Source organism: Hyperoodon ampullatus (genome assembly GCF_949752795.1).
Source record: "Hyperoodon ampullatus genome assembly, chromosome: 4".
NCBI lineage: Eukaryota > Metazoa > Chordata > Mammalia > Artiodactyla > Ziphiidae > Hyperoodon > Hyperoodon ampullatus.
The window spans coordinates 78,497,854-78,521,373 of record NC_136917.1 but is presented as its reverse complement, the minus strand read 5'-3'; the positions used below and the strand labels follow the sequence as shown (position 1 = coordinate 78,521,373).

Genomic DNA, 23,520 nt, shown 5'->3' with positions numbered 1-23,520 from the left:
ATTCAGAGCCAGTCTGATATGCTCACTGACTGGCCACATACAGGTAAGCGCCTGCATTGTTTGGTAGCTTAGTAGGGCACAAGCTCGCATCCATCTGACCAATCAGCAGCATATAGCACAGGTCTAGAAAGTGGGAGAAAAGGCTTGTGTCAAAGTTGTGCCAAAGCACGATAAGGAAACCATAAGAGAAGAGCGGACACATGCATCCCATATGTGAGGCTCAAATAACAGCGCTTTCTAAAGACACTAGAACATTTTGCTCAAAACATTATCCCTGATCTCTCCTTAAAGAAACTCTGACTAGCATTTACCATTATTTTGGGCAGTTAGTTCCTCTGAGCCAAACCTCCCAATCAATCCATCGTGCTCTCCCCAGGTTCTCCCATCTTCTCTGGGGCCTACTTGCCCTCATGCCCCGACACCCCCTTAGTCCTTGAATCTGGGACCACTGTGCTCCCCTGTGTGTTTGATCTTGTCCCAGACTCTGAATCTGTTACTATCTTAAAAGCAGATAGAATTTAAAGAGCTCTAGGCTAATCCTATTGTGGCTCAGTGCTCCATCTCAGCAGCACAGCCTACAATGTTTTGACTTCATATGCAGAAGGCAGTTAAGTAAGATGATACTTGCCTTCTTCTATTGGACCAGACACCCAAGCCAGGTCACTTGGTCTGAGGTTTTCTCCTCTCCTCCCCTTTCAAAAATTTTTCAGAGCTCTAAGTTCTGCTCTGACCAGATATCCTTATATCTGGGTCCCCAGCTATTTGTGTGGCATTCTGGTAAGCTTGTCACTCCCAAATATACATTCCATACCGATAGATGCATGAAACGGTTCCCTTTGTGACGGTACTATTCAAACAGGATTGTCCTCACTTTCAGCAGCATCATCTAAATTAAACTTGATTTAATTTAGAATCAAAACTCCTTGAGTCAGAAAACAGTATGACTTTTAATAAAAGCTATACTCACATCATGGAAGGACTATACAAATTAATAAGTATATCTCAGAAGAATTGAAAGTATAAACACAAGCCTTCAAATATCTGAAGAACTGGTTTCTTTTTTATAGTTCAGTGCATCATACCCTAAATGACTGAAGTTTGACTAATCCTCAGAAATCTTCTTTTGATTAAGTAAATCAAATCGGAATGTTTTCATCATGAAAAAGATCACTCTACAAAATCTATGTACAAGAAGTTTGGTGCCTTGGATATTATGACCACTTTCCTTAATGGAAGATTTTTTTTTTTTTTGATCAGTAAAACCAATATCCGGCAAAGAAAACCTACCCATCAAACGTAAATAAATCTGGTTCAATGTTTTGTTTCAACTCCTGTATCAAAGCCAGATTAGAAACATTATTTATGTATTTGGGTATTCTGTCCTCAAATAAGGGCTGAGTTATAATTTAGAGAAGTTTGATCTTTAGGTTAGCTTCAATTTTGTTTGTTTGTTTGGGGCAGGAGATGGTGTTTGATATTGTCCAGGTGGCTCTGGGCTTCCCCTTTCTTTGCCAAGGAGCCTGAGAATAAGATCAGGGAAAGTGCAAGGCAATAGAAATAAAAACAAAAATGAGCAACGGGACCTAATTAAACTTACAAGCTTTTAACAAAATGAAAAGACAACCTATGGAATTGGAGAAAATATTTGCAAATGATGCTACTGACAAGGGCTTAATTTCCAAAATAGACAAACAGCTCATACAACTCAACAACAACAACAAAAAAAACCAACCCACTCGAAAAATGGGCAGAAGACCTAAATAGACATTTCTCCAAAGAAGACATACAGATGGCCAACAGGCACATGAAAATATGTTCAACGTCTCTAATTATTAGAGAAATGCAAATCAAAACTACAAGGAGGTACCACCTCACACTGGTCAGAATGGCCATCTTTAAAATGTCTACAAATAACAAATGCTGGAGAGGGTGTGGAGAAAAGGGAACCCTCTTGCACTGTTGGTGGGAATGCAAATTGGTGCAGCCACTATGGAAAACAATATGGAGGTGCCTCAAAAACTAAAAATAGAATTGCCATATCCAGCAATCCCACTCCTGGGCATATACCCGGACAAAACTATCATTCGAAAAGATACATGCACCCCTACGTTCATAGCAGCACTGTTTAAAATAGCCAAGACATGGAAACAACCTAAATGTCTATCCACAGATGAACGGATAAAGAAGATGTGGGGGCTTCCCTGGTGGCGCAGTGGTTAAGAGTCCGCCTGCCGATGCAGGGGACATGGGTTTGTGCCCCAGTCCGGGAAGATCCCACATGCCGTGGAGCGGCTGGGCCCGTGAGCCGTGGCCGCTGAGCCTGCACGTCCGGAGCCTGTGCTCCACAACGGGAGAGGCCACAACAGTGAGAGGCCCGCGTACCGCAAAAAAAAAAAAAAAAAGATGTGATATATATATACAATGGAATATTAATTAGCCATAAAAAAGAATGAAATAATGCCATTTGCAGCAACATGAATTGACCTAGCTATGTAACTCAGAGAAAGACAAATACCATATGATATCACTTATATGTGGAATCTAAAATATGACACAAATGAACCTATCTACAAAACAAAAACAGACTCTCAGATACAGAGAAGAGACTTGTGGTTGCCAAGGAGGAGGTGGGGTAGGGGAGGGAAGGATTGGGAGTTTGGCATTAGGCAGAGGCAACCTATTATACATAGGATGGTTAAACAACCTAAATCATACTGTATAGCATAGCAAACTATATTCAATATTCTGTGACAAACCATAAAGGAAAAGAATATGAAAAAGAATATATATTATGTATAACTGAGTCACGTTGTTGTACAGAAGAAATTAACACAACATTGTAAATCAACTGTACTTCAATAAAATTTTTAAAGAAAGAAAAGAGATCAGGGAAAGTGGCTTTGCTGCCTCCTACTCAGAGGAGATGCCCGTTTGCCTGTAGGCCTTTCCAGCTAATGGTCTTCATTGGATGGCAGGCTGAGGGGAGCTCTCAACACATCCAGGGCCCAACCAGCTGATATGGGCCGTGTCCGTCTCCAGCACCACAGTGCCCTTCCTGCCCCACTGAAGCCACACTGACGTGCCGGTATAAGTGCTTCTTTCACTGAGGCATCAGACAAGCATCTCAAAGCAAATCAGAGAAAGAAGATTGGGAATTAGGGCTCTATTTCTAGCCCATTTTCTCAGAGCAACTCAAGGAAGATCCAAGAAGTGAGAATTTAGGCCTTGGGAGGTGGCTGCATATAGACACTTTCCTTACTCATTCTCTCATCGCCCCAAGTCTCCCACGTCACCTTCCCTCAGCCTATCTGTAAGCAACTATCTCCTGGCCAGCGTTCCACCTCCCTCCTCCAAAGAACCCCACCCTCCACTGTTTGAGCACCGCTGGTTTCCTATTCCTACTTGGTTTTTGAAAATTCTTGTGGCTTCTGTTTCAGCTGGAAGTTCATGGAGGTTTTATCCTGATTCAAAAGGATGGATGAGCTCTGGTGCCGTAACTGTGTGAAGGGAAACAGTAAGGGGCCTGACTTTGGTTGACTCTCCACAAGTGAAATGAGGGACTGAATATACGAACAGACTGTGGCCAGGCCAGGCAGCAACATTCTGGCCCACCTTCTGCAGCAACCACCAACCCATGATCTACAGTAGACAGACCAGGAGGGCAGCCTGTTACGTCAGGCTTGCAGGAAGCCAGACCACTATCTCCAGCCACCAGTCCAGGAAGCCAAACAAGAACCCCTGTAACAATTAGCCCAAACAGCCAGAACCTGATTAATAACTGATGGATTCCTTCATTTTTGTCCCCCTTCCAACTGAGGACCAACCAGAAAAAGCCAAGTATGTACCCTGAACCAATCACATAGGCTGCTCCACTTCCAGTCAGCCCACCTAAACTTCCCCAGGCCAACGGCCTCCATTCAGGGCATATTTGAAGCCTTCCTTTTTTCCACTATAAAGTTTTCCCACTCTTCTGCCTACCTTTGAGTTTCTGCCAGAACGAAAGAGATGGTAGCTGACTCCCTTGTAAGCTCTGAATAAATAGCCTTTGCTTGGTCCCATTTGGTTGGTCTTCATTTATTTCCACAGAAGCCTGGTGCTAAATTCCTCCCTGACTAAGGGCAAGCACATCTCATCACACTAGGCATTGATTAATTATTAGTTAATTAATCAATTAATTATCCTAGGGAGGCTCAGTCCACTATTCTCACCTGAAGGAAACATGCTCCCCGTAGTAAGATGATTTTAAAGCTACTTCTTGGGAACCTTGAGAAATAACTGACATCATTTGCTAAAGGAACATTTGACTCCTACTTGTTCCTGCTTTTATCACCAGCAGCCCACACATTAGCTGAGAATGGCTCTGTCTGAGTCAACCAGGATGGATGTGCAATCTCCCAATAGATTATTTATGATCTTAATGGGGGGGGACGGTCATTTCATTCCATCTCACTACATTTAATTTACTTTTCCCCAATTTGAAAGCAACAGATTCTTTTGGAAAGTCATACAAACCAATGTAACAAGGGAGATGTAATATAAGATACCAAACGTAAAACAGATAGCTAGTGGGAAGCAGCCGCATAGCACAGGGAGATCAGCTCAGTGCTTTGTGACCACTTAGAGGGGTGGGATAGGGAGGGTGGGAGGGAGATGCAAGAGGGAAGAGATATGGGGATATATGTATATGTACAGATGATTCACTTTGTTATAAAGCAGAAACTAACACACCATTGTAAAGCAATTATACTCCAATAAAGATGTAAAAAAAAAAAAAAAGAGCTGGAGGAGGAGAAAAACCTGAAAGACAAGTCTTTACCAAAAAGAAAATCTCACACAGAGATTGTTTAATCAATTATTCCCATTATCATGAAAGGGGGGGAGTGGGGAGAGGATTCAGATATTTTAAGTGTTTCTTTAATTTGTTGAAACCATGTGGCAAACCAGAAAATAAGAGACCGAAAGATTTAAAAGGGATTGCTTGGTATATTTACAGTTGTAAACAGAAAAGTGTAAATCTGTAAATCTTTATTTAAATTATATGTGGAGGTAGGAGCTCCAGATTAAGCATAAATTTTACAACCACTGTGATATAGTGTCTGGAAAACAGGTTGGAAGAGCCTACACATTTTGCATTTGCATGAGAAATTAAGGAACCTCCCAAAGACCAAACACACAAAAATATCCCAAAAGAGGAAATAAGGCTTACAGGCTTGACCCAATAGCAACACCCCAGGGACCAAAAGAGGAGCAAGAAGGTTAGATTTGCTGTGCACGGAACTGAATGGCAAGTGAATATTGAATAAGCTTTTTATCCTCAAAACTCCCTGAGGCTTAAGAAGTCTGACTAGTGTACCAGGAGGAGAGTGACCTGCTTGCCACTTCCTCATGGCCCTGTGTGGGAAGGGTTCTGCACATCTGAGTGCAGCCAGGGCAGGACAGGAAGCAGCCAGGAGGCACGGCCCCCCCGACTGGCAGCAGCGGCATGACCACAGCAGTCAGGTTCCCCAAAGGACCCTGCAACAAGCACTTGCAGAGCAGCAGAGGGCACTCGGTTTGCAGGTAAACGGATATGGTCTCCTTGGCTAAACAGCATCACCTCCATCATCAGTGTGACAACCATGGAAGGGATGAGCAGGGCTTCCCAGATAGCAGAGGCCATGGAGGAGGATTGGTTATACATTCACGCTCCGTAGAGAAACATGTGAGAAAGAATCATAGAAATAAACACAGAAAACTTTGTGTGGGACTAGAGTTCCCACATAAAAGATAAAGATAAGAAGCAGAACAATAGTACTTATTACCATTCATATGATCCCCATTTTTCTTCAGAATGATATGTGGTTTGGGGGACTTCCCCAAAGTGGCGCAGTGGTTAAGAATCCGCCTGCCAATTCAGGAGACACGGGTTTGATCCCTGGTCCGGGAAGATTTCACATGTCGCGGAACAACTAAGGCCATGTGCCGCAACTACTGAGCCTGAGCTCTAGAGCCTGCGAGCCACAACTACTGAGCCCGCGTGCCTAGAGCCCGTGCTCCACAACAAGAGAAGCCACTGCAATGAGAAGCACATGCACCGCAACGAAGAGTAGCCCTCACTCACCACAACTAGAGGAAGCCCCTGCGCAGCAATGAAGACCTAATGCAACCAAAAATAAATAAATAAATAAAAATAAAAGCATGAGGAAAGACTAGAAATTTTTAAAAAAGAAAGAAAGAAAATGGGCAGAGTCACAGACTTCAGCAGTGACAGCACACATTTCTAAGAGTCCAGAGGTCAGATGCACATCAATGCACACCAGGCCAATGAGAACAGAGAAGATCCAGAGGATGCCTGGCAGAAAATGAGGCCCTCTGCCCCGACACCACAAGATAACATAGGGCCCTCCTCCTACATGAGGCAAGATGCCATATCAGAAAGGAGCTAGAGAGAAAAGCTGAAAACCAAGCATTTACCTGAAAGAGAATGCCAGATAAAAGAGCTTATTAAGGAGTCAGAGAATTATTTTGCAACTTCAGAATTCTCCTTTCCTACCAACACCCCCTACCCCACACTATAGAGGAACCTAAGAGATAAGCCTCACAAAGAAATTATATCAAGCTCAGAAAAGACCAAGTTCCATTTTATTTTCACATCCCAGTTAACCCCATATATTTCTATGCTAGGAGTCCCTCAAAATATTTCATTTTAAAACTTGTCTTAAATAATAGAGTTTATGAGAGAAAATGCAATTGATATGGAGGGAGAGAAAGTTCATAAGACAAATGGATGAAGACTGGTTTGGAAATTCCCTGTTTGATTTGAGGATGGCCAATGGACTTGGTAGGAAATTGAAGGTGAGGGCACGCAGAACACTGGAGAGAGCACAACCCTGAGCTGGGTGAACACAGTGCAGCATGTCAAGGAGAGGACAAATGATTAGGAGTGAAGAATATGGTGGGACAGCAGGAGGCGTCAGCATTAATTATGACAAACCTGTAACTGATGGAGATATCGGCATTTTTAAAATGTGTTTCCAATGTTTGATGAATCTACACCTCTAACTTCAAACGACAGTGAGAAAAATGGTGAGGCATTTTTTCCATACACTGCATGCTAAGCTTTAAAATTCAGCATTATTTCAGATTCATATTTTATTGATTCCTGTGGAGTTTGAGGTACATGAATTGTCTAAAAAACAGAATCATGACAGAAGGATCATCCTGATTCTAACTTATTACAGGTACTGTATGGAGTTAGTTACAATAAAGAAGGTACGTATTTCCAGTAAGAGCCTGGAATTTTGTTAATGCAATTTTTCACAATACTACACTGGCTTGGACGTAGGGCAGAGTAGAATTACAAAGAGTTTGTCTCTGGAGGGGCGCACAGAGATCTGGAAGAGCTCTCCAAAATATCTCCTAAAAATATGCCTAAGCCCCAAAGGTCACACTATTGTCTATATTATTCTTAAATATTGATGTTCTTGAATTTTCTAGTTTAAATCTATGCTGGTCCTTTCCTTGTTGAGGACAAATTCTGAGTACCCCCAATAAAGTAGGGAATAGGCTCCTGGAATGGTATTTGCATGAGGAGCTCCCAAAGGGAGGGTGAGTCAGGCAAACACCACTGGACCAGAGACGAACTTCAATTGTGGCAGAAGACTGAGGATTCTGAGTACATCGGGGGTCACTTGGGTTTGCCCTTCACACCAAGGAGGCAGGAAGTAGAAATAAAAGTTAAAGTTCTGTCTTGCTAAACACTGTTAAATCAGAACTCATTAGAAACTACCTAATTGGAATAACAGTTACACAAAAGAGAGAAAAGCATTCTCCTTGACACAGGACCTGGAATCACTGGAAATCTGGAAAAGACAGAGCATGCGTAGCCCCTCCAAGTCTCCAATGCTTCAGCAGAAGCAGGACACCATGGGCCCCGGCAGGAGTGGCAGGGATGTGCCATCATCCATCAGGCAGTCATCAGTGCCTGACAGAGGTGGCCGCAGTCAGGGGAACAAGAGCTATCCAACAGAGAGGGCACCAGTGTCCAGCAAAGGCATCAGGACCAGAGGACATCATAGGACCACTGTCTGGCCTTGATCATGAACACAACCGAAACATCTCAAGGACTTCCAGATATGATTACTTGGGGGGAGAGAAAAGAACTTTGCAGCAGACAGATCTCCTGAATTGGCAGACAGACACAAAAGACACACAGTGCAGGTTATTACTGTTAACATCACCCCGAATATAAGATTAGGTAAGTGTAGCTGGAGAACACAAATTACACAGATGTCCAAGGTAAGTTTCCACAATCATCCTCAGAGTTCCAGGAATTCATAACCTGGGCCCCAGGACCCCGAAAAAATCCAGAGAAATATTTAGGGAATAAATACTTTCAAATTTTTAATAAATAAAACCACAAGTTTTCAAAATTCTATGTATGTATCTTTTTTTTTTTTTTTTTTTTTTTTTTTTTTTGGTACGCGGGCCTCTCACTTTTGTGGCCTCTCCTGTTGCAGAGCACAGGCTCCAGATGTGTAGGCCCCGTGGCCATGGCTCACTGGCCCAGCCGCTCCGCAGCATGTGGGATCCTCCCTGACCGGGGCACGAACCCGTGTCCCCTCCATCAGCAGGCGCACTCTCAACCACTGCGCCACCAGGGAAGCCCTATGTATGTATCTTTATGGATATTTTTTCTGGTGAAAATGTTCATAATTTTTATCTGATTCTCAGAGGACTATGTGACACCCCCAAATTTAAGAACCTGAAATCTTTCTTGCTGTATCTCATTTCTCAGGATGCAGTGGAGGTGGGAAAGGCCTCTTTTCTGTCCACCCTGGGAGCTTTAGAGTTGCTTTCAAAACTCTGTGATCGGGGCTTCCGTGGTGGCGCAGTGGTTGAGAGTCCGCCTGCCGATGCAGGGGACACGGGTTCGTGCCCCGGTCCTGGAAGATCCCACATGCCATGGAGCGGCTAGGCCTGTGAGCCATGGCCGCTGAGCCTGTGCGTCCTGAGCCTGTGCTCCGCAAAGGGAGAGGCCACAACAGTGAGAGGCCCGTGTACCACAAAAAAAAAAAAAAACACACCTCTATGATCAAGGGTATCTTTGATTTTCATCATCTTTGCCCCTGCAATGTCAGAAACTCCCATCCAATTGATGAGGTCATGCTTTCTCTCCTCCATCCTGCAGACTTGTAGCACACAACTCTGAACTGGGTTGACTCTACTCAAAAGAATCTCAACAGATCCCAGATGACAATGAAAGCAAGTTACAAAATTATAGCCCATTTTCACATCATTTATAAACCTTTCATAAGAACTTCCCCCCCCACTGAAAATGGTGGAAGTCAGAGTTGAGTGAAGACTGTAAAATCAGGCTCTGTGTATTTAGCAACAAGCACTATCTGGGTAGAAAGATAAGATATTGGACCCGCTCTGGTGGGCATTCTTTATGGGCAAGGAGACAAAATGTAATTTTTTAGTTTTATGGTCACAGCAGCTTCAGGTGATAGCAGAGAAGAATCCCATTTTCTTGTTGAGATCTGTAGGTATTTTATATGTGACTTGGAACTAAAAAGGAAAGAAAAAATGTATAAGGGCATGGCTAAACATCAAATAATTAATAGACATTTTTTCTTCTCTTTTTAGTGACTGCATTCCAGCACTGTTTAGCTGGGGTATTATAGTGATAAATCCAATCAAAAAAAAATTTACCAGTATGTAACCTTAGTCCAGCACCACTGACCTTGTAGCTAATTCAGTTTTGTGAGATAATTGCCAGGAGAACAAATTATAAATACAGGCTGTTACTATTGTAAGCAAAATCCACTGCAAAAGCAGTTAGTTCTGAGATAAATTGCCTATGGAATCTACCAGATCCCCAAGGTCTTTCCATTGTGTTCCCTAGTCAAGATTCTAACATGAGCATTAAATTAAAAATTCTAGTTTCCAGGGACTTCTCTCCTAAGAACTTTAAACAGTGTCTTACAAATATATTTCACTATGCACATTGAAACCTAACATAGAATTTGTCACTTCAAAAATTATTTCCCTGTGATCTATGTTATTGAGATAATACAGCAAATTTTGGTGACACGTAAGGACATATTTATACCAAAAAGGGGATTTTCAAAGGACATTTCTTCTGACAAATTTGTCTTTTAGTGACAGTAATTACTTATTCTGGAGACACTTAACCACTAATGGTGGGATAATCTCAAGATACAACTGCACATTTTTAGAAATTTAAGCCAAAATTAATCAATCTATCTAATTTTGACTAAGGGGAGAAGAAATATTCTCTGAAGACCACACTTTCTTATGAGGCTATAAGTTTAAGGTGGCAGTATAATTGGAAAGAAATTTATTAAAGGGCTGGAAATTACCCCCAAATTAAAATATTTACAGCCTAAAGCTGTAATTAGGGCAAAGGTAAAGGCATGAGGTTCACAGAGAAATCCTGGCTGCTTCTGACTGCTCCTTGGATGTCATCTTTGCTAATTCATTATCTTGTTTCCATGGTTAATTATGGGGACTCCCCAAGGTGTGATAATTACTCTTTTGCTTTTTCCTTTTCCTCTATTTCATTCATTAACCTACATGTTTTGAACAATTCACATAGAGATTGAGCTAATATTGATAGATGCTCCTGAATGCTAAGCACTGTGCTAGGCACTTTTGGAGTTAACTGCACACCTATGTGAAACGCCTAATTCCCCTGATTATTCCTTTCCACCAAACAGTTCCATGTGACTTTCTTAGCTCTAAAAGTAGGAAGACAATGGGGAGTCAAGAGGCAGGGATCTACTGATGAGCTGTGTGACCCTGGGCAAGTCACTAGATCTCTCTCAGTCTCAGTAAAATAAAGATGTTGAACTAGATCAGAAGTTGCAAAACTGATCCACTGGGCAAATCCAGTCTTCAGACATATTTGCTTGACCTGCACAATTATTTTTAAATCTGGTAGGTTATATAAAAGTCTGGATTTCTATCTTCTCCTGAAAAAGTAGAAGACCTAAGCCTGATTTCTTTGATGGCAATGATTGGCTGCAGCCAAGCAGCAGCTGCCCCTTTAGAATATTCCCTACAATTTCCAATATTCCCTATTGTGTTACAAGTGTTCTCCTTCACTCATTTACTTTATATGACTTGCCTCTCAACCAGATGGCCAACCTCAACACTAGAATGCACTGGTTTTACTTCTAAACACTACCCATTGTTTACTCTATTTTAGGCTTTCTCCCCACCCTTGTCCAGTACCACAAGCATACAAATGAAATCTACCTCAATTTTTTCAGTGTTCAATTCATATATTTTACTGTGGGCTACTCATCCCTTTCTAACTTCTGTTTGACCATTTTTGTCATACTTAACCCCCAAATGTTAAAATATTTTTACATCCTTCTCTACTTTACTCATAACCAAATGTTATAAACCCCTTCTCAGAAATCACAATTTCTATCCTCTTATACCCAAGTCATTACACTCAAGGCCAATATTCTTACTAAGACTCTTACCAATTCATACATTGAAAATAAGAAGAACCAAATTCCTTGCAGGTCTGTAAAGCTTCTAATAACTTAGTGTATCTCCTAAAAAGCAACCATAGATTTCAAGGATTTTTTCAGCAGAGTACAGGCTGCTATCCGAGAGCCATTCCCTCCTCCTTCCTTACTTACAAGACCAGATTTTATGTGGGATGGAAATGCAACCAGTTAAAAGACTACATTTCCCAGACAATGTTACAGCAAGGTATGTCCATGTGACCAAGCTCTGGTCAATGAGATAAACAGAAGTCCTGTATGGGAATTCTGGGAAAACTGCTTAAAGGAAACCAACTTCACTGTAAGAAAAGTTTCCCCTTTTGCCTCTTTTCCTTCTTCCCAACTACAAAACACATTTGATGACTAGCGATTCAGAAGCCATTTTGGACCAAGAGGTAATACTTCTGAGAATGAAAGCCATGACCTCAGATGGTAAGAGAAGAATGATAGGAACCTGGATCCCTGATGACCACAAAGCACCAGACTAGTGTTTAAAGTGTCACGTTAACATACTAACATACTGATGTTTCATAAACTTTTTTTGTTTAATATTTTTAACTCTAATATTTTCTATTAACAACTGAATCTAATTCTAACTAACAAAGGTGGACTATCTTCTCCAGCTGACTCATTTTCCTAGTAATCCCTTATATTTTCTCTGTTTAAATCATGATGACTCTCCTTTTTTCAAAACTGTTCATATTTAAGCTCTTCTATGAAGACTTTTCAAATTAAAAGCATCAAGCCCTTGTCACTCCCCCTTATCTCCAGAAGTTCTCTGACCCTCATATTGCAAGCTTCTTTCCTAGCTACTTTCTTAGCACTGAGCTGAAATGTTTTACACAGTGGATCAGAATCAAAAAGCAGAGGGGAGAACCTCAGTAGAAGGGCAGAGAAGGAGAGCTGGAAGCAATCAAGGAAAGAGAGGGCCAAGAATGGAGAAAACTTCAGGTGTTTCTCAATTTTCTGTGGAGCAGTTATGTTTGGTTTGGTTTGGTTTTGACCCATGAGGCATCTGTATCCCCTCAGCACAGAATGAATCATAAAAAAAAGAAGAGTTTGGGGAAAGCTCCAATTAAAAAGGTACAATTAGGGTGAAAAGAGGTACTGGATACCACAAGGAGTAGAATGGGAACTTTTACCACAGGGCATTGTTAGTATTGCTAAAAGGCTTAAGTTGACCTTTATTTTGAAACACAGATTGGGCTTCAACATAATACCTAGAACCAACCTCCATTCTCACACAGTCTATAGGAGAAGGTCCCTAGGACTGTTACTGATTTCAAAATGTGTTGTTTGAACCTCGCTTCTCAGGTCATCTTTAATTTCTCAGAAAACCACAAGATGCATGGTAGTGAGAACCATGGGCTGTTTTGCCTCTAACTACTCCTTTTCTTTCCCTGCCATTCTGATCCCATTATAGTAAAATCTATTGCAGAAATCTCTTTCATCATCTCTTCCCTTTATGAGCAGTTATCTTGTTACTTGCCAGCCAAGCAGAATGTCAGAAAGGTCACAATCAAAGAAAGTAAAATGATATAACAATATCCACGATAGAGAAAGAAAAACTAATGAGCCACTGACCTTAATATATTTGTGTACCCGGTGGTCAGTTATGTGAAATTCCTTGAAGCCTCTCCACTTTGAGTTATTGAAGAGGTAATTTATTTATTGAGTCATTAAGCTTTCCTAAAATACTCAAGGGGAAAAACACAGTTATTATATCTTGGAATTTCATCCAGACTATAAAAGAGCATCGATGTCCCAACAGGGTGTAAACCCAGCATAGAAAGTATGAAGGTGGGTGAAGATGATCAGAGACCCAGGCCACAGGTGATATCAAGAAGCCTGTCAGCAGTTAGACAAGCCCAAGCATTAGATTGAAATGCTCAGTTACTTTTTTTTTAATTCAAGATACCAAAAATCCAAGACAAACTTGTTAAAGCAAAGTAGAGAATAAACTGACTCACAGTTGGGTTAAGACACAGATTCTTGAGATACCTATATATAATGGAATCACGCTGCTACACACCAGAAACTTACACAACATTGTAAACCAACTATACTTCAATTAAAAAATATAATAAAGACATGAATTCTTGGAAGGATTCAAATGATGTCACAAGATGGTCTGTTTCTGTCACCTCTACTTAGCTCTCCTCTCCTCTGTATATTAGCTTCATTGTTTAACACAGTCACCATCAATGGCCCATAAATGATTGCTAAAGCTCCATACCATACAGTTCCTTAGACCTTAGCTTGCAAAAACTAAAGCCTGTGTTTATTGATAGAGTCTACAGAACAGCTCTTGTTCTCATTCTGATGGAACCTGCTTGAGTCACACGCCTAGCTTTGAACCCATGTCACGGGCTAGTGAAACATGAATGACTTAAAACTGGGTCATGTATTCCATCTCTGCATGGCCCCTGAAGAAATTTGGGATGTGGTTACCAAAGAAGGCATAATGTTTAAACAATAGCCATAAATAAACACCCACTACACAAGTATATTGGACCCTGATTCTGGAAGCATACGTATATAATAAACAAAGATAGGGGCACCAAGAAAAGCAGGAAAGAAAAATCATTTTATCAAAATTGTTAACAAGTTTGAACCCTAGTTATCACAATAGGCATACAGGTCAGTAGCAGAGTAACAGCAAGAAGAAATCTGGGTAAAACTCTGTAATTCTCACATGCTAAGGTCAAGATTTGTCTTAGATTCTGGTCAAGAGTATGGTTGTGTCACATCATCTATGACAAGAGAAGCGCCTCAGAGGCAGGGCCTGACATTCTGCTGCTAAAGAATGAAGCGGACTTGAGCTGGGTCCAGAGGAAGAAAGATTAGCTTCATCTAGTTTACTTAAACCTGTGGTCTTTTCATCTCCTTGGCTATGATGAGGATGAGAAGAAAGTGCCCAGATGCTCAGTTTTCATGACCCATGGAACAGCCCTTCTGAAGAAATCAATGGTTGCATCTAAGGTCTTGAAATTGTCAAAACTATGCAAACTTGGCCCAAACCGCAAAATAGTGACTAAAGAAATTAGGCCAAGTGGTTAGGAGAGCAACTGAATGCCTCAGTTTGGATTCTGAACTTGTTTCTTACCTCAACCTCTATCAAAATATGCAATTCAAAAGCTTGAGAGAGAAGAGCATTCAGTGAAAGGCCTTTTGTGTCAGCTGGGGGCTGCCTAATAGCTGATGACAGCCTGACGCCTCTCCTGGAGAGCATCACGACAGGCCTGGATACTTGAAATCATCAGCTGCCACAGGCGAGGTTCCGAGCAGCTATTGCCAGACGTGGACAAAATGGAGATTCATGTGAGCAGGCAGCTTGCAAAACCCCAAGAGCAGCAACTGAACGGGCAAAGAAAGGGGGGTGTTGTGTACTGATCCTGATTGCCACACAAAGCTCAAGTCTAGCATAAGCAAGTGCATGCCTACTTCCAGTGCAGCTTGAAAGAGAACTTGTTTTCCAGGGCTCTTCCTAACTGTACTTCTGCCCTCGCTGGACCAGACTCTCCCATTCTCCCTCCATCAAGCCAGGTCCTCATTCCTACAGGTCACTGCTGACTGCACTTCTCCTGCAGTTCTCCATTGAAGGTCTGAATTCCATTCTAACAAGCGAATTTTTAATTTCATATTCCCCTTGTATCTAGATTTGGTTTTGTATCCCTAGATTGGCTTGAAAAATATAGTCTTATTCTAAACCTAAACATATGTCATAGTAGAATGCTCCAGTATTCCTTGTCCAAATATTCACTTCCTGTCAAGCTTAACGTTGGATTCTGTTCCCCAAATTCCCTTTCCAATTCAAATCATTTAGTATGTACATTGATTAAGACATTAAAGTATGCATTGACATTTAATGTGAATCTGTGTGTTATGCCACTAAATAGGTAACATATCCATTCAAGACAGAAAGAAAAAATTAAATAATTTTTGCACCTGCATAACAACTGGAGAGGTGCCAGAAGCTTTCCTCACTCCTCACCTGAGACTATATATATGACTACTGTCTGCATTTTCTTCCTTATTCTGAGCTCTAGAATTAGTCCCCTTTTCTGACAAGATAACCATCATGAGCTACTCAGGTCAGTACTGAGGGACAAGCAACAAATCACACTTGCTGTCAGCCTCACCCCAATCCCATTCAAGACAGCAGTTTTCTAAGAAACCATAAACAGGCTTGACCCCAGATCCCTGGAAGGTTCCTGCCTGCTGAGTCCCAGGTTGATGATAAGCCCTACGCCTTGATTCCGCTAAACTAGAAGTCTTGCCGGTCACTTTCTTCCGCTCCCAAGGACTTGGTTTTCCTACCTGCAACCAGGTCGACTTGATGCTTTCCAAATGCATCCCTCTGGACATTTCATTATTTTGTTTCCACCCGTTTGTCAATATATTCTTTTTACCTCCTTTAGACCAGCCCGAGGCCTCTAACTTGCTAAGAAATCATTTGTTCCCACTTGCCAATTTCCATATGTTATGGGACATTATGTTCCATCCACCTGGCTATACCTTTCCTGCTACCCTGAATCTTGGCCAGGGCCTGCCCTCCTGATGGCCATGAATTCTACCTGTCCTGGCCACTTCAGTACATACAGTTCTGGCTTGTATATAGCATGTACTCAACAATGATATTTGTTTTGTTTTTATATCCTCAAATAATTGAAAATGGGAAAATGGTCATCTTACTGTAAGCCTGGATCTGTACAGTAATTCTAAATACCTGAAGGCAAGTATTATTTTCCTTTCTAGACCATAACAGAATATATTAGTTTATTTCTTGTCCAAACACTAATTTCCCCATCATACAGATCAGCATTCTCAAGCTTTGCCACTGAAAAAGCCCTTACTTCAGAGAAGAATAAATTCATACTTCATGGGTCATTTTTGCTTTCCCATAAGCTGTAATGTCATTGAACTCTAATGTTTTATTTTATTTATTTATTTAGGCCACACCACGCAGCTTGCAGGATCTTAGTTCCTCAACCAGGGATTGAACCCTGGCCCCGGCAGTGAAAGCACTAAGTCCTAACCACTGGACTGCCAGGGAATTCCTGAACTCTAATGTTTTAGCTCAAAAATAAACACAAATTTAGCTTCTGCCTCATTATAAATAATATATATATATTGCATATAATATATTTCATATATACTCATATTCTACTTTCATATACATCCATATTCTGCCAGAATGTACTCACGGCCTAGTCTGATAATGCATGACCAAGATTAATATTCTTTTCAGAAGAAAATGTTAAGATCTATTGGACTGAGTATAAATATGATTGAGAAAGTCCACCTCCTTTAGCCTCCTTAAAAATCTACATTATTTTCTCTTTCTCCATGTCCCCTATGAAATAGGACAACTATGCTTCCCTAAGAATGCTGTGACGTTAAAAAGCTTCAATTTTTCCTGGTAATTCCCTGGTGGTCCAATGGTTAGGACTCTTTGCTTCCACTGCAGTGGGCACGGGTTTGATCCCTGGTCGGGGAACTAAGATCCCGCATGCTGCTGGGTGTGGCCAAAAAAATAAAATAAAAAGCCTCTATTTTTCCTTTCAAAAGTGAAATAGCAGTTCCCAGTTACCTCATATAAGATGAAATACGAGAGATGATTTTTATTTCTAAATTTACTGAAAATACATTAAATCCATATATTAACTTTGCCTATACATTCATATCTGAAATTAGCAATATCAATACACACTTTTTTCTACTTTTTTTTTTTTTTTTTTTACTATCTCATCACCTTTCAGAGGAAAAATATATGTAAGCATAACATACCTTGAAATAAAAGTTAACATTATTGGCTTAGATTAAGACACTTTTTGGTGCCCATTAATAAAGAAAATTGTATATCAATTAAGATCTTCAAATAGATAATAGAGTCCAAAAATGTTACTTTAATGAGTCTGATGGACCTTTACACAGAAGACTTAAAACAAAACAAATGCCAATTGGCCTGGGAGCACAGTCCTTTAAAAATGAAAAAGCAGGTTTTACCATACAGTAAAGTTTCACAAAATAACAGCATTTGTTACAGTGTGGTAGAGTGGGAAGAAAGAAGGATAAGGACCAGGATGATAGATTTCACAATTCGGAAGATCACAGTCCTGGAGGAGTCCTCAGGTCCTTGTTGGCCTCACCATGTCCTCAAGTATTGGACACAACTCCCTTTGCAGGAAACAGGAGAAGAGAGGAATAAAGCTTCTTTGAAAAGCAGTGATAAAGGGGTCCCTGGAGGATTTCTGAGCTCTTGAAACAATCTTCATGGCAACAGCTTGACTCTGCTTCCTGCTACAGTGAAGGTTGCTGGAATATGAATTAGGGGTGAAGCACTGGGGCTATTTGCAAGTTCATGTTAAAATTTGATTTTCCAAACTCAGGAATACAGTTGATTCAGAATTAAATCAAAATAGTGCTTTAAAGGTGCCCTGCAAAGGACCTCAGTGCATTAAATAAGTACCAACTAGCTTTGCTCTTACAAGTGGTCTCACAGGAGAAAACTCAGAGAAGATTCCATCATTCTCATGTTAAAGACACAGAAATGTCTGCAGAATATGATATCTCACCAATGGTCATAACATCTCACAATGTCATCAAAAGTTATGTATGGAAATTGCTTATCAGGTCAGTACACAGTCATCCATATTATACCACTTCACATTTATTTTTAAATTTTAATAAATCTAGTTAATGCTTTCTTTACTATTATAACATTTCTTTCCCATCCCAAATCATTACATATTTTTCTTCCATAAAAGTACATACTAGGGCTTCCCTGGTGGCGCAGTGGTTGAGAGTCCGCCTGCTGATGCAGGGGACACGGGTTCGTGCCCCGGTCCGGGAAGATCCCACATGCCGCGGAGCGGCTAGGCCCGTGAGCCACGGCCGCTGAGCCTGCGCGTCCGGAGCCTGTGCTCCGCAACGGGAGAGGCCACAACAGTGAGAGGCCCACGTACCGCAAAAAAAAAAAAAAAAAAGTACATACTAATGATTAGTGATGTTGAGTAGCATCGACAGATATACACTACCAAATGTAAAATAGATAGCTAGTGGGAAGCAGCAGCATAGCACAGGGAGAGCGGCTCGGTGCTTTGCAATGACCTAGAGGGGTGGGATAGGGAGGGTGGGAGGGAGGAGATATGGGGACATGTGTATGCATATGGCTGATTCACTTTGGTGTACAACAGAAACTAACACAGTATTGTGAAGAAATTATACTCCAATAAAGATTTATTAAAAAAAAAAAAAGTCCAGAGCTTCCCTGGTGGTGCAGTGGTTGAGAGTCCGCCTGCCGATGCAGGGGACACGGGTTCGTGCCCCGGTCTGGGAGGATCCCACATGCCACAGAGCAGCTGGGCCCGTGAGCCATGGCCGCTGAGCCTGGGCGTCCAGAGCCTGTGCTCCGCAACGGGAGAGACCACAACAGTGAGAGGCCCGCGTACCGAAAAAAAAAAAAAAAACAGAAAAAAAAAAAGTCCGTACTCTAAAAGCTAATAAGCAAACCAACAAGCCTGAAAAACATACAAGGTGGGGGGATGTATAAAACAGAATGTATAAAATAGGCATCTTGTATGAAATATGTAATGTAGAGATTTACTACCTGTATCTGTCTTAGGGCACTTTTTTTTTTTTTTGCTATAGGCGGGCCTCTCACTGTTGTGGCCTCTCCCCTTGCGGAGCACAGGCTCCGGACGCGCAGGCTCAGCGGCCATGGCTCACGAGCCTAGCTGCTCTGCGGCATGTGGGATCTTCCCAGACCGGGGCACGAACCCGTGTCCCCTGCATCGGCAGGCGGACTCTCAACCACTGCGCCACCAGGGAAGCCCCTTAGGGCACTTTTGACATATGGCTTCATGTTCTCTCATTTCCTAAATTCTCAGTTTCCATCGATTATAACATTACCTTAACAACACCTTTTGGGGGTCAAATACTACATAGTAATCCCTTTATTCTTCAGTATGAAAATGAGTTTGATTTTCTTATTTAGCAAGTTTAAGATTGATGGTATACGTTCAAGTATTAAATCTGCACTTCCTACTTATTTTAATTTGTTGGGTTATTGAAATTCCTTATTGAATTAGTAACTAAAAGTTAAATAGCTTCTCTTGCATGTCACCTGGAAGCTGGTGATAGGTGCATATAACAGTGATAGTCCTTCATGACATGAATTGTTCCTATAAGCATTTTCTAGCTTGGAAAAAAAAGGAAGCTTTATCCCAAAGAGTGGCAATTCCCACTACATAAATTTACTACCTGAGATTTGACAATCATCAGCATCCATGTTCTCATTCAATGCTGCACTGAGATATGATATATTCAAAGCACAACACATGGTGCTACCAGTACCCATAACATAGCTGAGCGACCACGAGATGAACTGACACCTTCTGTGCACAGGCAAGTTCCTACATGCCCATGAAACACATCCTAAGTTTCAGTCCTCTTATTGTTGGTTACCTGGTTTCTTTTGCTATGAATCAAATAAAATGTCTCATTTTCAGAAACTAGACCTAAAGGCAAACTCATCGAGGCTATATGCAAAGTGACAGTGCTTTGTTAATGGACTGTTACCCATAGATACCCTCTATGGAAGACCTCCTTTTGGGGAGGTGTGGTAACAGAATTTCTAAGATGGCCTCTTAAAAATGCTTCACCCTAGTCCCCAGAAACTGTGACTCTAAGATATCACACACATGAATATGTTTTGTTACATGACATAAAGGACTTTGCAGGTGGAACTTTAAGGCTTCTAGCTTGTTCACCTTAACATGGGGAGATTAGCCTGGACTGTCTGAGTAACCCAGTGTAACACATGCATCCTTAAAAGCAGAGAACATGTTCTGGCTGGTGGTAGAAGAGAAAGGCAAAGGGGAAGTATGATAGATTTGAAGCAAGAGAAGGATTCAATGGACCACTGCCGGCTTAAAGATGGAGGGGGGCACATGGGAAGGAGCCCAGGGGGCCCCTGGAACAGAGAGTGGACCTTGACTGACAGCCAGTAAGGAAATGAGGATCTCAGTCCTACAACTGCAAAAACCTGTTTCTGCCAACAATCAGAATGAGCTTGGAAATGGATTCTTCCCCAGAGCTTCCAGGGAAGAGCCCAGCCTGTTTGGCACCTTGATTTTGGCCTTGTGAGAATGGGAACAGAGAACCCAGGAGAACCCACAAAGACTTCTGATCTACAGAACTGTGGAAGTGGCTGTAAATGAGTAAATTTGTGGTAAACTGTTATGGCAGCAGTAGGAAACTAGTACAGGCAGACTGCATATGAAGACAACCTAGAAGAAATGGACAAATTCTTAGAAAGGTACAATCTCCCAAGACTGAACCAGGAAGAAAGAGGAAATATGAATAGATGAATTATCAGTAATGAAACTGAATCAGTAATTTTAAAACTCCCAAAAAACAAAAGTCCAGGACCAGATGGCTTCACAGGAAAATTGTGTCAAACACCCAGAGAAGAGTTAACACCTATACTTCAGAAACTATTCTAAAAAGTTGCAGAGGAAGGAATACTCCCAAATTCATTCTATGAGGCCACCATCACCCTGATACCAAAACCAGACAAAAATATCACAAAAAAAGAAAATTACAGACCAGTATCACTAATGACCATAGACACAAAAATCCTCAACAAAATACTAGCAAACCAAACCCAACAACACATTAAAAGGATCATATGCCATGATCAAGTGGAATTTATCCCTGTGATGCAATGATTTTTTCAATATCTACAACTCAATCAGTGTGATACACCACATTAACAAATCGAAAAATAAAAACCATACAATCATCTCAATAGATGCAGAAAAAGCTTTTGATAACTTTCAACATCCATTCATGATAAAAACTCTCCAGAAAGTGGGCATAGAGGGAACCTACTTCAACATAATAAAGTCCATAGATGACAAACCCACAGCTAACATCATACTCAATGGTGAAAAGCTAAAATCATTTCTTCCATGATCAAGAGGATGGAGAGTCTTGCCTAGTCAATCTGAAGAGGCAGAGAAGCCCAGGTGACCATGGGGGTGATTGGTGTCCCACCTAGCTCAACCCCCCCACTAGAGGCAGAGCTAACAATATAACCTCTCGAGCTGTGCACGCAGGCCTTCAGGGTTTAGCTATCTGTACATATGATTAAGATTTTGTAGCATCTCTCTTTTTCAGAAAGAAGTTCCTGAAGACTTGTTCTTCTAAGTCTGAATTTTTAAGTGGATATTACTGTTAAAAAATAATTGTTCATGGTTCAGAGCTTAAGAGGTCAATATCCTGAAGATCACACCAAAAAGGCTCTCTCAGCCGCCTTGGAGCCCTTGGAGGCCTACTGGGCACAGGACTTCTAAACTGACAAATACGTCTGGAAGGCTGTGGTCCAAGGCCATTTTTGCTGGCTATAAGTGGGGTCCCTGGAACTTGAGGGAGCACACAGCTCTTCTTAAAATTGAAGGTGTTTATGCTTGAGATGAAACTGAATTCTATGTAGGCCAGAGGTGTGCTTATGTGCACAAAGCAAAGAACAACACAGTAACTCCTGGTGGAAACTCGAACAAAACCAGAGTAATCTGGGGAAATGTAACTTGCATTCATGGAAACAGTGGCATGGTTTGTGCCAAATTCCAAAGCAACCTTCCTGCTAAGGCCATTGGACACAGCATCCAAGTGATGCTGTACCCTTCAAGGATTTAAACCTATTGAAAAGTAAATAAATAAAAGTATGGATTTGTTCTCTTGTTAAAAAAAGAAAGATCCACCAAAATGGTTTTGTTTAAGGTGATGGTTTTGGTGAACTCAGCCTACATAAAATTGAACATATCATTTGCCATCCCAGGTGTTTTCCTACTTTCTCAATGATTTCTATCAGTTTAGTTTACTAGTATCTCCTTCTTTCACCCAATCTCACACCAAAAAACAATATTCCCTGTACCAGAAGGACAGACATTTGTCCTTATTCATCTAGCATAGACTAAATGACACCTGTTAGGTGCCAAGAAATTTTATTAGGAACTGAAGATGATCAAAGATGACAAGACAGAATCCCCTCCCCCCCCCCTTTTTTTTTGTGGTACGCGGGCCTCTCACTGTCGTGGCCTCTCCCGTTGTGGAGCACAGGCTCCAGACGCACAGGCTCAGCGGCCACGGCTCATGGGCCCAGCCGCACCACAGCATGTGGGATCTTTCTGGACCGGGGCACGAACCCGTGTCCCCTGCATCAGCAGGTGGCCAACCACTGCACCACCAGGGAAGCCCAGAATCCCCCCTTTTTAAGGAGATTCGAGATGAAGTACAGAGGACCCAAAACAAGAAAACATTCACTTACTGAGCTGTCACAGATCTTGAGAAGAAACCTAGAAATTGCAACATGGAAGATAAACAGCTTGCTGAGGTTCACAGTGTCACAGCACATAGAGAGAATGGAAAACTCTGCCAGAGCCTTCATTAGAGATGCTGTGTATTTAATTTTTTTGGTTCACCTTTAAAGCAGACCTCTAGATATAGAAATGGTAGAGAAGTGTGACGAATGAGTTTAATAAGTGAAAAACACAGGTGAGAAAAATACCAAGTGTTATAATTTCATCTGTACACATCTTAGTCTAATAAAGAGGAAAAATCAATCGGAATTGATTGGATTGGATCTGTGACATTTCATCTGTGTTTTCTTGACACTGTTAGTTCTATAGCTAACCCAGCATCCTAGGAGCCGGGGTTTGCTTTCTTACTTGTGGTATTAATTTATTAGTGTAAATTTACACCTGTCAACACAGATTTACAGCTACCCACCACAAATATGATAGGCTTCAAGGACACACAATTAAGAACTTGAAACACTTAAATTGCTTTAACACTCGTTCATATAATTCAGTTTCACTTATATGGGAATATAAATAGCCAGAGTCCTGCTAGAAAAATTATTTTGGTAATCATTCTGATTTTTCCTCCTGGCTTTTCTGAAAAAGTTATTTTTAATTCTAAAGTTATTTTC

At 41.3% G+C, this 23,520-nt stretch overlaps 1 pseudogene across 1 annotated transcript; it reads left to right on the top strand.

The window, feature by feature from the left end:
* The first annotated feature begins 5,385 nt into the window (after window positions 1-5,385).
* LOC307051260 (large ribosomal subunit protein eL33-like) lies at window positions 5,386-22,226 on the top strand (annotated as a pseudogene). Its single transcript has 2 exons — window positions 5,386-5,559; window positions 21,816-22,226. The product of its transcript is annotated as a large ribosomal subunit protein eL33-like (transcript).
* Window positions 22,227-23,520: the final 1,294 nt, after the last annotated feature.